This window comes from Lissotriton vulgaris, chromosome 1_1 (genome assembly GCF_964263255.1).
Source record: "Lissotriton vulgaris chromosome 1_1, aLisVul1.2, whole genome shotgun sequence".
NCBI lineage: Eukaryota > Metazoa > Chordata > Amphibia > Caudata > Salamandridae > Lissotriton > Lissotriton vulgaris.
Window position 1 is genome coordinate 655,551,192 of NC_141685.1, and position 15,693 is coordinate 655,566,884.

The 15,693-nt window shown below is 42.7% G+C and overlaps 1 protein-coding gene across 1 annotated transcript in view; it reads right to left on the minus strand.

The window, feature by feature from the left end:
- TTLL7 (tubulin tyrosine ligase like 7) overlaps positions 1 to 15,693 on the minus strand; it is a 1,104,754-nt gene that overhangs the window by 320,114 nt on the left and 768,947 nt on the right. The window lies entirely within an intron of this gene.

The window sequence follows — 15,693 nt, forward strand, 5'->3', positions numbered from 1 at the left end:
ATGAATTATGAGGGATCCTGTGGTGCTCGTGGGGCAAAAAAAATGACGACACATGAAGTGGAAAACTGAGTTCGAGAAATGAAGGGAAATGCCGCCAGAGGCATGACACCCCAATAAATGCAATTGTCTTGTGAGATAGTCAAGTGCATCACAGAAAAGCAGATCGATGTTGGTGTGAGAGGAGAGAGCATCTTAGAGGAAACTTAACCCAGACTTCATTTCATAGTACACACCCTGAGGAAAGAGTGTGGAGTGATGCTCTATGGCACGCTGTTCAAGACAGCACGGCGGAAAACTTAACTGATGTTGTTTGAACTGCACAAATGATCTTTTTTGAAAGTTGGAGAGAAACATTTGCCTTTAATAAAATACAAATGTGCTTGTTTCTAGTGTGCTGTGTTAATACCAAAAGAAGGGGGAGGGATAAAAAAAAAAAGGACACGTTCTGTACTGTTTTTAGCTGGAAAACTTGGAATAGTGTGATTTTTACCACTTGATTTGGGCTTTCCCCCATTAGGAATTCCAAACTGTGTCTGAGACACTGTTGTACATTCCAATTGCGAGGTACAAATTGCGAGTTGCAAAACAACACACTTTGCAACTCGCAAATGGGTAGGGTCGTACATCTGGCAGTATATCCATTTCCTCTTTGGAAATTGAGCAGGAGGGTGTACATTACTTCTCCAACGATAGATGTGTTATATGTGACTGCAGAATAAGAACGTTTATAGAGGCAAAGGATGCTTTATCACTGAGGATGGTACCACAATAATTGGAGAATGGATGTCAGAGTGCACAAATACTTGAACACATTTGCATGAACACAGGGATCCGCCTTGGCATCTGCTCTGGAAGGGGTAGGCTAGCTTAAGTGAGTACAGAAAATGTGATTCGATCCTCATGAAGGTGCTTTGAGAATGTAACTGAGGAGACTGATACCCATGGGAATGTAGTAGCAGCTTTGACTCTTGAGCTCCAGGCTTCTTTGGTACCTAAGGATAAGATTGACATTGATAATGTTGAATACTCACAATCACTGTCTATTTACCCTATCCTTAAACAGAACCAATAAAGTCTACTTCGGTGTATTTAGCAGGATGGAGTACCCAATAGCTCGTTTTTATGTTCATACATAATTTAGCTGGCTTGCTTAGCTATATCTGTCAATTTCTAAATAAAAAGAGGATTTAAAGAATATTAAGGACAATAAAATCAGTCATAATGTTTTTTTAAAAGTTAAATCCTCCTGAATTATCTGAGTTAGTTCTCCTTCATCTGGTATTTGTGTCATTCTGTTTAAAACTGAAAAGTGAACCTGCAGTCCGAAATGAATTTGCTCAAATCAAAGAGTAAAATTTAAGTGGAAAAAATGGTCTAATAGAAAAAGAGACATATTTTGACACGGATGGCAAGAAGCCTTCAGCATTATCTTACTGAAAACAAGATACCAAGCTGGAGAGACAACATTCCCAACAAATGTCCTGTTGTTAATTTCTTGGTCAAAATTGTAAGTGTGAAACACTGCGCAAATAGTGCTGAACAACTAGTGTTAAGTCACATGATTATCAAATAGTTCCCTAAAGTAAGTTGTGATGTCTGATGAGATTCTAGAGGTAATGCAAAGGAGCCAGGTGAGAGGAGAGGCTGGGTCTTCTCCAAGGTGAAGAATTAATCTTGCACCAGAGTGTGCACCAATGTATGTTCCGGGCTGCAATGAGGCAAAGCAACGAGGAGAGAGTTGAAGCAGCCTAGGTATTATAATGGGTTGTTATGAGTGATACAAAGAGCATGTTTCCTTCTTGTTTTCTTTTCAAATAAGTTAGCTGTGGAGGGAACATTTGCAATTATGAGAATATAATTAAGTTGGATACTATTACAAAAACATATTTTTGTTTAAATGAGTTTTCTGTGTTTAAACCACCAGAATGAATTTCAATTCTTGTTCACTTCTTCGTATTTTATATTATCGAAAATGAGAAGTACCACCTTCAAATCCACCGTGCTTTGTCATGGGCTTGAAAAATGTACTCTCTTTGGAATCTGTCGGCCTCTGTATAATTGTTTGGTGAGAGAAGTTAATTTAATTGTTCTGTTTAAACTTTGCAGTAAAACCCGTATGGGGATTTCAGAAATGTGATAGCATACACAACATCGCTGCGAGAACTTGTTAACGTGTTCTAACTCTTGTCTGATTAATGCGGCATGGCCCGGGTTGGTGGGTTGCATTAATAATTGAACAGGGGTATATTTTTGCGGTAGCAGTGAAGTGTCCAACACGAGTTGGTGTTTTAGAATCGATGCGTTCTGGCATTTAATTTGGATTGTGTGGGATGCTTGTTTCATAGAACAATAGTTTCTCTCAGTGTGATATATTCCTGTACACTGGGTCAACAATTATTGTCAGCCTTTTTACGTTGATTAGCCTTCGTATAGCGCGCTTTCACCCCAGAGGATTTTTATGTGCTTTAGAGGTTCAAAAGCAACACTTAAGGAGGGACACACGCTAGGCATTTACTAGAAGAAAATCCATGTTTAAATGTTCTTAATGTAAATGATAGGTTTTGAATTTTCCTGACTACCGTTAGGAAATGGTTTCAGGTACTGAAAAAGAACGTGTGCAAATTGCGAGTCGCAATTAAGGAATACCTCCCCATTCATTCCTATGGGCCTAGAGGCCCATAGGAATGAATGGGAAGACATTTCAAGGGTGCAGGGGTGTCAGGGTGAAGCTTCTTCTACTGGTTCACACATAGTGACTGCCATTTGAATAGAGTTCTTCACCATCCTGTTTGCCCTTTCCACCATACCATTAGCTTTGGGACAGTAAAGGGGTGTTCTTATGTGTGAGATGGCTAATTCTGACAAGAACTTTTTCATAACCTCTGACGTAAATTGGACACCATTGTCCGTCACCAAGGTGCTGGGAATACCTTCAGTAGCAAACACTTCCTTTAGGAATTCTACCATATCATGTGTAGTTATAGAATGTACAAACTTAGTGCTGATCCAATGAGAATGGTAATCTATAATTACAAACATAAATCTCTGGTTGACACTGAGAAAATTCATGGGCCCTATGATGTCAATCCCCAGCTTTTCCCATGGTTTACTTGGAACATCTATAGGATTGAGGGGGGCTTTATGTACAACCTTGGATTTGTCACTTCTACCACACGCTTCACAGTCTTTAACCATGCTCTCCACCAACCCATCCATGCCTGGGAACCAATAGTGTTGTCTCACTTTGCTCTTCGTCATGCTCCTTCCTGGGTGACCCTCATGTGCTAACACAATGATCCTGTTTCTCATGCCAGCCGGGGGAATGACCTTGTTCCCTCTCCAAAGCTGACCATTCATGCTGGATATTTCATTCCTCACTGACCAATAAGGTTTGAGGTTTTCAGCTAACTCTCTATTGTGCTTGGGCCACCCATTCTCAACCAACTTCATAAGTTCCTTTAACTCTGGGTCACTTTGGGAACCACTCTCCCATTCCTCTTTACTGATGGCTGGAAGTTCCACCGCAAGAATAGCCTCATCTGGTGGTTCACTCAAACTGTCTTCTCCTTTTATGGGCAACCTAGACATACAGTCTGCAATGGTATTTTTCTCTCCAGCCACATAACACATCGAGAAATTGTACCCTTGTAATGCCAGTACCCATTTGGCGATACGTGGAGTGGCCCTCTCCAAGTTTTTGGTGGAAAATAAAGGAATTAACGGTTTATGGTCAGACCTTAGGGTGAAAGGGATACCCCACAGAAAGAATTTAAAGTGGTTTATAGCCCAATAACACGCTAAGGCTTCCCGTTCAATGGTAGAGTAATTGGACTCTGGGTCCTTCAGTGTCCTGGAAGCGAAAGCAATGACCCTCTCGCATCCACCAATAGTTTGGGTGAGTGATGCCCCTAGGCCCTTGCTACTCGCATCCGTAGTCAGAGTGGTTTTTTCATTGGGATCAAACATCCCCAATGTGGGTGCTCTTGCGATGGCTGACTTAATATACTTGAATTCCTTATCGCACTCCTCACTCCAACCAAAAGTGCTACCTTTTTTCAAAAGCTCCCTCATGTTGCTTGTGTGGCTAGAAAAATTCTCAACGAACTTACTCATGTACTCAACTAATCCCAAGAAGGATCTAACCTCCTCTTTCGTTGACGGAGGGGGTGCCAACGATACAGCATCTACCAGACTGGTTTTAGGTTTTATCCCCTCGCCAGATATGGTATGCCCAAGGTAGGTCACAGATTTGACTCCAATCTTGCATTTGTCCTTTTGTGTGGTAAAACCAGCCTTACTCAATTTGCATAAGACTACTCTTAGAATCGAGTTGTGTTCGCACTCTGAGTCTCCATAAATTAATATATCGTCCTGAAAGCACAGAACCTTACTGAGGTCTTCCAGGATATGTTGCATAATGCGTTGAAAAACCGCCGCCGCGGACGCCAACCCAAAGGGCATACGATTATACTGGTATGCTCCGAATGGCGTAATGAAAGAAGTAAGGCTTTTGGACTCCGGATGAAGGGCAACCTGGTGGTATGCCGCAGAGAGATCCAACACACTGAAAAATTTTGCCCCCTTAATCACACTGAGCATCTCATTTATTCTAGGGAGGGGATGCCTCTCTACCCAGATATTGGCATTAAGATCCCTGAGATCCACACATAAACGAATCCCTTTACCACCACCTTTTGAAGCGACCACAATGGGGGCTAACCACTCTGAACTCTCAATCTTTTCAATCACCCCCATGGACTCCAATTTTTCCAACTCTTTTTGCAGGGAATCTCTCACCACTAATGGCACTGATCTAGCTCTGTGTACTGTGGGCTTGCAATGTTTTTTAAGTTTTATTTTATGAAGGAATCCTTTTAATAACCCTAACTCACTGGAAAATACCTCAGGGAACTCCTCACACACCTCATTACCAATATTGGGTTGATCAATCAAGTAGACAGGTTCTGAGGCATTGGGGTCTAATCTTATACCTAGGTCCTTTTGATGTCTCCATCCCAGTAAGCACGAACCTTTCTTAGTTAGATACACTTTACCCACAGTTGCTCTTTCTTTAAATCTAATGTGCATAATGATCATCCCCACTACAGGTATAGTGTCATGATTGTAGCCTCCTGGGTTGATGTCTGGAGGCAACACTTCATAAACTTTGTCAACTGACCTGGTCTTAAATGTGGTTTCATTTATAAGAGTGTATGGTGAACACGAATCCGCATATACATTATAAGCCACATCATCAAGCATAATCACACATTCTGGGTAGCTACACCCTGCATTTTCAAGCAATTCATTAACCATGAATACAATGTCCCCCCTTGGCTCCTCATCATCCCAAATCATATGGGTCACTTCTTTCTTTATATCATGACACACCTTGGTAAAATGTCCCCTTTTGTTGCATTTCCTGCACATGGCGCCCCTTGCTGGACATTTTACACTATTAGCAAGATGATTGGGATTACCACAACGGAAACATTTCATCTTTTGGGACTCATCCTTCAGGATTGTACTACCTTTTTGCACATATTTACCCTTGTCTTGCTTATTGGACACTTTCAGGACTTCATCCTCACACACTTGCTTCACCTCAACAGCCTCTTTCATTTCATTCATACAGAATGCCGTGTGTTCAATGCTTTTAGCTATATCTACCGCTTGCTTCAAATCAGGGGCATCAGCAAGCAATTTTTCTTGTATTTTCCTATCAGAAGTTCTAGGAAGTTCTCTGTTGGACAATGGGTTGTGGTCAAATAAAATTCTTTTGAACTTAAAAAAGGGTGCAGGGGTGTCCAAAGGACACCCTGTTGCACCCCTGAAATTGATCTGTGCACATATGTTGCGCACACGCATGCTAGGGCATGTGTGTGCTCAACATGAAACTTTGAAAAATGCACTTAGTGCATTTTTCAAAGTTTTTGCAAATTACCATGAAGTTCAACTTCATGGTAATTTGCGAGCCCTATCAGCGAAATCGCTGTTTTTTTTAATGCATTGCATTTACAAAATCTCAATTTGAGATTCCTTAAATGCAATAGCAATTTAAGTAATCGCAATTTCGCGATTTCTTAAATTGTGATTTTTGCATTTGGGATGATGCATCCCAAATGCAAAAATACTGGTCGCAAAGGGGCAGATTCTGAGAATCTGCCCCTTTGCGAGCGGATTTTTGCTTGATGAATCTATGCCCTAGACTCTTAACCCGGCATCTGACACTGATCTCTTCTGTGCCATCTTTAGAGGGAAGCAGCACCTACCCACTGCATTCTTGTCATTTAGTGGCAGAGGATCTGCCGCAATATACCCTTGTAAAAAAGTAAGACACCTTTTCTTGGTTCAATGTACGTTTGAAGGCTGTGTTTCATTGATGGGTGGCAGGCTGAGCACAGCCGCATCCCAGGAGACCACCCCTTAATACTGTTTAATATGAGTGACCACCTTTAAAAACTGCACAGTTTTCAGTAAGTTTAATTAAATTACAAGTTGGGGTTGTAGGTGATAAGCCTTCCATCTATCCAACCTCCAGATCTTTTGTGTGTAGATTTATAAAGCGCAAACTCGATCCGAAGGTATTGAGCGCTTTACATGAGCACCAGTTACGTTACACCTGGGCATTGTTCATCATTTTTGTTAGGCACGGGGAGATTACGTGATTTGCTCAGAATCACAGGACGCTAAGCCGACGTCGAGGCTCGAACCTGGTTCCCCAACTCCAAGGTCGGCAGATCTGGCTGTTAGGCCACATCCTCTTGGCATCCACACTATGTATATCTCAAGACCAGGGGCGTAACACAGGCCTCCGCAGCCTCCGCGGTGCGGGGGGCCCCAATCTCCAGGGCACCCCCTCTGCACAGCACTCTGGCTGCGGAGCTCCTGATTGAGCCCGGAGGAGGCTCTACCACGTGCCTTGCAAGGAGGCCCCCTCAAGGTTCATTACGCCGGCGCTCAAGTCGTAACACTTCTGCATGTAAATCTGTAAATGCATACAACTACTCACTTGTTTCTGGAGAAGGCCTTGTGCAGAACATGCACTGACTTTCCTACTGGACTCCTGAGACACTGTCGGCATACGGTGTTGGAATGCATTTGAATTCGAGCAGGATGAATTAGCTGGTGGTGGGTAAAATAAAGGAGAGGAGAGAACTCCATCACCCTAAACATGCCCCCAGTTAACAGAAGAAGATGGAACATTCTTTGTGGCATTTTTCACAAGAAACTCACAGCATTGTAAAAGGGAGTGCAAGAATATTTAGAACTTCTTGACATTTCTGAACTAGTTTATATCCAGGCGAAGGTAATCACTGTTGTAAGAGGCACTTTTGCTTCTTGAGGAGGAAAATTAAGAGTCTATTTACATATCTGCTTTCAAAAATCTATTCCAAACTGAGAGAGAAAGATTCCTAGCTAGACCTGCATGGATATTTGAACCTCATTTAATTGGGAAGGCCCCATGCTCAAGGACAACGCTTGATCAGGTCTGGTTTCTGAAGGCCTGCACCTAACACATGTAGGTGCAGATGAAATTCAACAAAACTGGGTTTTTGTAAAATGACAACGACCCTTAGAAATATTTGAATGAATCTAAAATACTTATTGAAGAAGGGATCAATTCAAACTGCTTACTGGCAGTCAAGCTTTTCACTAGGTCAGCTTTCTAATCTCTATCAAGCCAGCTGTCTCAACAACTTCGAACTAGAGTTTGACATCTTCAATCCAAAATATCAGAAAACATGATGTTTACACCTATATCTTTTTTAGGTCTCGCCTAGCAGCGCGCATGCGCTGCATAGGAAAGAGACCTTTAGCCATCGGTGCCCTTTTTCGCCCCAAAAAGGTGCACGCTTTCCATTGCCTTCAATGGCAACGCATGCACGTTTGGCAATTCCCTTGCAGGAGCAAGCAGCTGGCGCCATATGTTATCAATTATTGTGCCTTTCTGCACGCTCCCTCAAGGGAATCGCGTAGGCCCCCTCCTCTCTCCCCTCCCCCTGCAGCCACGTGAGGCGCGTGGGCTTGTGCTTGTTTCAAATTTGCATGCAGAATGCTTATGTGGTGCACCTGGCTCAGTTCTTTACAATGACATGAAGGCGGCAGCTGAAGTGAAATATGATTAAGAAGTTAAATAAAAAAGTGGAAAGAAGAAAAAAGCAAATAACAATGTTTTTGATCATTAGAAGAATCCAGGTACAATAGCGCTTTGTCCGCCGTGTCGTGCTAATGACTACCTTTGAAAGAGAGTCGGCAGAGTGCGCAGAAGCATTGTCATACAGTATACTGCAGGAATAATTAAGCGCTGCTTTTTGTTTGCGATGCGCCTTGTTCTGGGATGCGGACATTCCAAGAAGCTCCCAAACGAACTATCAGGGCCCTGTAATCATGTGTCTCATGAGAACAACATTGACCATTCCAATACAGTTTTGATGCGATGTCCTACATACCCTCGTGTAAAAAAAAAAGAAAGCTGGTCTCGTCTGGAGTGGCAGCGCTCCATGTGCGCTGCTTCCAGCACGCTTGTCGCAAGTCTGCAGCTATAACAGAATTTACCCACACGTGCTGCAGCGTGATTAATGACTATACATTCACGAGTCATGATGCTGCGGCGCAAGTGGTGAGCGGGCAGCTACAATTTAAACAAAATAGTGGCAGGCTGCAGGCGGTGGCAATGGCATCATCACCAAGTTGTTCTGTGGTTACATTATCAAACACAGACCTGATCGGCAGCGCTCAGCGGACCTCTGCACGGACCGGGGCGGCCGCTTGAGTTGTTCCTCAGCAGCACCCCCAGCTGCTGTTGAGCCTCACATTCATGCCAGAGCCGGTGTTTGCTGTGTCGTTGGGGCAATGCATTGCAAAGTTAGTGAGGTGTCTTTCTTTCTCTGATTAATATGTGTTTTAAAAATGTTATAATTAGAGCTAACACGCCGTCGATTATCTGCTTTTTAGAACAATTCAGCGTTGATAATTGCAGCCAGGATAGAGCGGGTCTAGGAAAACTAGGCCAGTGGTGTAGGTGAGCTATAATTACTTGGCGTAATGGGGCTCTGCAAGAGTGGCTGTCTGTTTGCCCTTTGCCTCCAGAATACAGCAGTAGTAGGAGCAAAAATGTCTGCATTGGGCAGAGGCCGCTGAAGTCAGTCAGCAGAGAAGGCACTGAACATCCTGATCATGTGCCTGGCAGCTGAAGATATCCATGCTGGGGCCTCTCACAACCTGTTTAGGAGACTCAGCACATGTCCACATGGGACGAAAAGGTCCTGAACTCCAGAGGGCACAGCAGGATATGTTTGTCCGTGGTGCCGCCACTTAAATGCAACCACATGGATGAGTCCTCTATCTGTCTGATCTGAACAGCGCGGAGGGGCCGAGATGCGCACAGGACTCCCACAGTCTAAAGGCAGGTCGTCAGCTGCCAGTCACCATCAGGCACAGCGTCAGGTGAGTGCACAAAAATGAATTGAATTCCTCAAATGGTAATTATGATAATTGTGTAAAAAGGAATGAGCAAATCTGCAAATATTAAAGTGGTTTACTCTTATCAAACTGTATTGGTACTAATGTGCTTCATAATTGACACCTATGAGACGGCTTGCACATTGAATGAAGCATGATCTGGGCCCAAGTCATAGGGTGGTGACGAGTTGCTATAGAAACCAGCCTGGGTCCAGCGAAGTTGTTTTGTGTGCTTCTGGTTTCAATAACACAGAACCTTCTCCCGGTCCAGCCAGCCCTCTGCTCATTACTCCTCCTGAAGATTATCAGCGTGACAGCCCTGTGATTTTAGACACGCAGGCTAGCTTTCACTATTATCAGTTCCCAGCCAAGTGCACAGGAATTGGGGCAAAACGTTTTCTGGGTAACATGTTTTACTTTTTCCAATTTTATATAGCGTCACCTCAATCCAAAGCTGCTGAACCTCTTTATTGAGGACTAATTACATTACACAGGCCCTCCTTCACATTATTTTTCCCAACATTACATTGAATTGGAAAGGAACCTCAACTGCAAACAGTGCCAGGCAGGAAAGATAAGAGGCACAATTTAGCAAAGACTGTAATTCCCCAATGTATAGGTCAAACAAGCATAACCAATCCCTTAAAGAACCCTTCTGGTTCCTAGAAAGCTCACAACTCTATAGATGCAATACTCATGGGATCTGGCTCCTGACCTAGCAGTCCTGAGTGACAAAAGCATCACAGCTACATGCCAGCATCTACTGTTCTGGAGACTTGACTCGAACTCAGTGATGACAGCTGATGCAGCAGGCACCGATAGCTGGAGGGACAGTACGGACCCCAAAGAGCCACATTCGAGGCCTGCCTGAGGTATGTCTGGCTAACGAGTGACTGCTGCCTTTACCAAAGATCTAGCCATTTGAAACAGTTTAAAGTCTCAGCAATATAGTGAGTAATTCAGTATTCAATACAGTAAGAATCACATTAAAAATGCAAAATCTGTTAGTGACCTTCCATTTCAGCAATTTACAGCACTCTCTAGGGGGCATATCTCAAGCAGGGCGTTAAAATTAGCCCATGTTCACACCAGAATATTGTTTCTATTAGAATTCACAAGGCCATATTATCAAGCCCATTATCGCCGCTTTAGCTGCAATTTTCTGCCACTAAAACAGCAATAATTTTTAACGCCTTGCTTGATAATATGCCCCCCGGTCTTTTGTAAGCCTTCACTGCTCAGAAGTGGGTAGTTCTGATATTTATCTCTTTACATGGACATTATTCCTCGGTTATACATTTGTGAGAAACTGCGACTCATGGTGTCACATGTTTGGAACTACAACGTCACACATAAATGTAATTATTCATTGGAACTGTCGCATATAAACAATCTGAAAACTTGCCAGGTGAGTGTAATTTCTGTTATTTCTATGTTTTCCTTGTCTTTATTGCTTGATTTTTTTTTGTGCAAAAGTGTCACTGATAGAAGTTGAATGTCACTCATAATTACACTGAAATTCTAAAAATGTCACACCTAACCAATCTGCCAACTTTGGCAGCTATGGACATCACTTATGAGTTTTAATACACCACATCTCCTGTGATTGCCATTTCGTTTTTTCTGTGCACTTTGGCTTTCCTCGGGTCATGGTCCCTGAGCTATTCATACGCAGCTAAACTGCCGTTTTCCTTCTCTCATTATTATGAGATGGTTGTTGCCATTGACTTCCAACTTTTGCAGCATTTGCATTGGAAATTTAGTTTTCTCTGCACGCTCTGCTTGCAGCGGATTTTTCCATTGCTGTTCACTAGCATGCAGGGCAGGTTCCTCCTAGTTAAAGCGTTCTGATGTTTCGAAGTGAAGAGGAAGGTACATCATAGGCGCCTGGATTGATGAGATCTCTTATCTGGAGGGTGAGCAGCGATCTTGTTAGATCAAAAAAGTAACATACCTTAGACAGCAGACAATCGCCTGGGGCGGGACTGAAATAGTGCTGTTGCCTGAAGTGGAAGGCATTAGGCAAATCGTGCATGAAAGAACACTGGCGTAACGAAAAGTGAGGGGGCCTCCCTGCACGCTACTTAGGGGGGCCCCTTCCGGGCTCAATCAGGAGCTCTCCGGCCAGAGTGCAGGGCCAATGGGGCCCCTTGGAGCTAGGGGCCCCCCGCACCGCGTAGGCTGCGGGGGCCTGTGTTACGCCCCAGTGAAAGAAGTGAGCAGTGTTGGTACTACTTGGCAAGTTGGCAGCATTTGATATTGTTGCCCATCTCACTTAGGTGGGGCATCAAGTTGTTAGTACGTTGATGCCCCACCTAAGTGAGATTGGCATACAGGAAAGCAGTAGTTAACTGGCCAATCAGTCTCCTAACCTTTTTTCATCCATTTCAACAGAACAGTGTGGAGTTATCTATTATCACCTATCATGGCAACCAGCGCTGCTGCTTATCTTGCTGACAAGCGTATTACCTCTGGTGGCTCTCGTACACCTGCAGCCAGGACTCCATCTGACTGCAGACCATGAAGCGTAAGAACAAAAAAAAGCATTTGCAATGCAATAGGTCTCGCATTTACGAGAGTTTAAGCTATAGGCATTGTAAATAACAATGGCTTTAAAAACCTAAACATTAATAAAAAGGCATTGTCATTTACAATGCCAATAGCTCAAACTTGCGTACATGCGAGCCCTATTGCATTGCATATCCAATAGGTCTTGCTTTTGGGACCTTGTAAGTAAAAAAAACGGAAGTATAAGACTTCACGTTTACATTTACTTTATTTAGGATGCAGTTAAGGTACACGTGAAGTCAGACACTTTATTTTTTTTTTACTTACAAGGTCCCAAAGGCGAGACCTATTGGCTATGCCAACGCTTGTTCTACATTGCCTTGACGAGCATCATATCAGTGTTCCATCTGCTGGACCCAGTACACACTTCAACTTTATTGAGCTGCAGCTTAGACAATTTCAAGCCACACTATTAAGATTCACCACAAATTCAAGCTGGTTGATTTAAGAGCCAATACCATGTTAACTTGTGCCATGTTCTATCTAGATAAAACACCTTACCCTGAGTTGAAATGAAACAAACTACAAGTTAGCAGGTATAGAACATTTCACACAAAAGCATCTACACGTATACAAAAGAGAACTACAATATCATTAAAACAGGAACATGTGAACAGAAAAAAACTAGTTACTTACCTGTACACTATGGTTCTCCAGTATTATCTTTCATAGATTCATATGCTTGTATCTTCCCCGTTGTCATGGTGGGAGTCTCCCGGTAAAAAGAATAACCATAGCAGTAGAAGAAAAAACTGCCTGGAAACCATAGGGAAGTATAACAATAGGTAACCTCTCCTCCTCATTATTTGGTCCAAACCACAGCCAATCAGCTGTCAGCACCAACATATACCATCCCCCGTAGAGCCACCAAACCTCAGATTTCCAACAGCCCAAGAGTGAGCTATGTAAGAAACCAGAGATAAAGGCGGTCTACCTAGAAGAAAACAGGGAGGTGAATGGGCGCATGTGAATCTCTGAAAGATAATACTGGAGAACCATAGTGTACAGGTAAGTAACTCGTTTTTTCTCCAGTATTGTATCATTCATAGATTCACATGCTCGTATCAGAATAGATAGCAGTCCTTTTCCAAGAGCGGTTCTAGGCTAGACCCCCTTTGTCTCAGGGCTCTGCTCCATAACTCTCTTTTCTTCTTCTTTTTTTTTTTTTAAAGAAAGGACTCATTAAGAAATCATGCAACAATTTTTTGCCATTGAAACAACATTTGGGTATACACACCATTACAGAAAAAAAGTTATTGTAAATAGAAAAAAACATGTACCGTAGTTAAATAGGTGTCACAGAACTGCTTGTCCCACTGCTGAATCTGCTTTCCATTCTGTGTCCAGACAATAATGTTTGGTAAATGTATGGACATTTGACCAAGTTGCTGCTCTGCAGATGTCTGGAAGCGATACGCCTGCTAGCAAGGCAGTTGAAGTTTCCATCTTCCGTGTATCATGAGCACGTTCTCTTGTGCACATAGGTTTTCCCGCTTTTTCATGACAGAAGACAATGGCGGATGCAATCCATCTGGAAATGGAGGTTCTTGAAAGAGCCAAACCTTTTCTTGGTCCTGAATAAGCTATAAATAATTGATTTGATTTACGAAATGATTTTGTCTTTTCTATGTAAAACTTCAGAGATCTCCCAATGTCCAAAGTGTGTAGAGCCTTTTCTGCCGTAGTCGAAGGATTCTTGAAATATGTAGGAAGGATCACAGGTTCATTTAGATGAAAAGAAGAAGGTATTTTAGGGACACATTTCGGATTCGTTCTGAGAAGCACCTTAACCGATCTGAACTGCATGAAGGGATCCAGAATTGAGAAAGCTTGAATTTCGCTGTCTCTCCTCGCTGAATTAAGAGCAAGAAGCAAGACTACCTTCCATGAGAGAAATTGCAACTCAGCTTTGTGAATCGGTCCAAAAGGCGCTCTCATGAGTTGTGACAAGACTATGTTAAGCTGCCAAGGAGGCGGAGGACATTTAATTGGAGAAAATTTCCTGAATAAACCTTTTAGGAATTCTCTAATTGGTTTCTGAGACCAAAGTGATGGAGATCTCCGGTATCTGGAGATCGCCGCTAAATGGACTTTTATTGAAGAATGAGAAAGTCCCGATCTGGCTAGTTGAAGCAGATATGGAAGAATTTACTCCGGTGAGGAATTAAAAGGATGAACATTATCTGAACCAGTTACAGAATCTTTTCACTTGTGCTGCATATGTCTTGTTAGTAGACATTGCCGTAGAATTTGGCAGAATTTCACGACATTCTTGGGGAATATCTAGTGACTGAAATTCATGCTCGAAAGGTTCCAAGCTGACAATTTTAGAGAGGTCAATTTAGGGTGAAGAACTTGGCCCTCGTCCATGGAAATCAGAGTCTGGATCATTGGAAACTGTATCCTGGGCTCCACTGATAATTGGAGAAGTTCTGTGTACCAAAACTGTCTCGGCCAGGCTAAGGCTATTAAGATTATGTGGCATGGTTCTGATCTCATTTTTCTCAAAATCTTTGGAATTAGAGGAAATGGAGGGAAAGCATAAGCAAACATCCCTGTCCATCGGAGATGAAGAGAATTTCCCCTTGATTCTTTCTGTGGGAATCTGCTTGCGTAATGTTTGCATTTTTTGTTGTTTTGAGTCGCAAACAAGTCCAAATTTGGTTTGCCCCATAGATTGAATATTTGACGAAGTTGGTTTTGATTCAGTTCCCACTCGTGGCAAATGGCAGATGATCTGCTTAACAAATCTGCCTATGTTTTGTCTACCCCATGAACATGTTCCACCAGTAGAGCTATGCTGTGATGTAGAAGCCAATTCCAAATTGTTTGTTCCTGAGCAGAACATTGTTGTTGTGCTGTCAAGGACCGATGAACTACGAATTCTGGGCAGAAAGGCTTGAAGACTCAGGAAAACTGCTTTTAATTCCAAGAGATTGATGTGAAGTTTTGCCTCTTGAGGTGACCAATGGCCTTGAATCTCTAGGTCTTGCAGGTGCGCTCCCCGACCTTGCAACGAAGCGTCTGATGTCATGACGTAATTTGGAGATTGAGGTTCGAATAGTAGACCCTTTGTCAAGTTGCTCCTGATACCCCACCATGACATTGCCCGTTTGATCAGAGAGTTGATGACTAGTTTATCTTTGAATGAACCTAGAGCTTGAACCCATTGTTTGTCTAGGGATTCTTGTAGTGGTCTCATATGCAAACGGGAGTTGGGAATCAATGGGATACAGGATGACATCATTCCCAGTAAAGATTTGAAGATCCTGATGGAAGTGGACTTTTTTGATCTTATTGATGCTTTCAGATTTAAAATATTTGTTATGCATTCCTCTGAGGGAAGAGCTTTTGCTTCCTGAGTTTTCAATAGTGCTCTGAGGAATTGGAGCGACTGTGTCGGAGTAAAGGAGGACTTCTCTTTGTTTATTCGAAGTCCTAATTTCTGAAAAAATCCATACAGATTTGTAAAGACTGCTGTGTCTCCTGGTATTATGTTCATTTTATCAGCAAGTCATCCAAATATGGGAACATTTTGAGACCTTGTTGCCTTAGATGTGCGGCGATCGTGCCATACATTTTATGAAAACCCTTGGGGCAGATTTTAGCCCGAAAGGTAATACTTTGAACTGGTAATGGCACCCCGCCACCATGAACCGC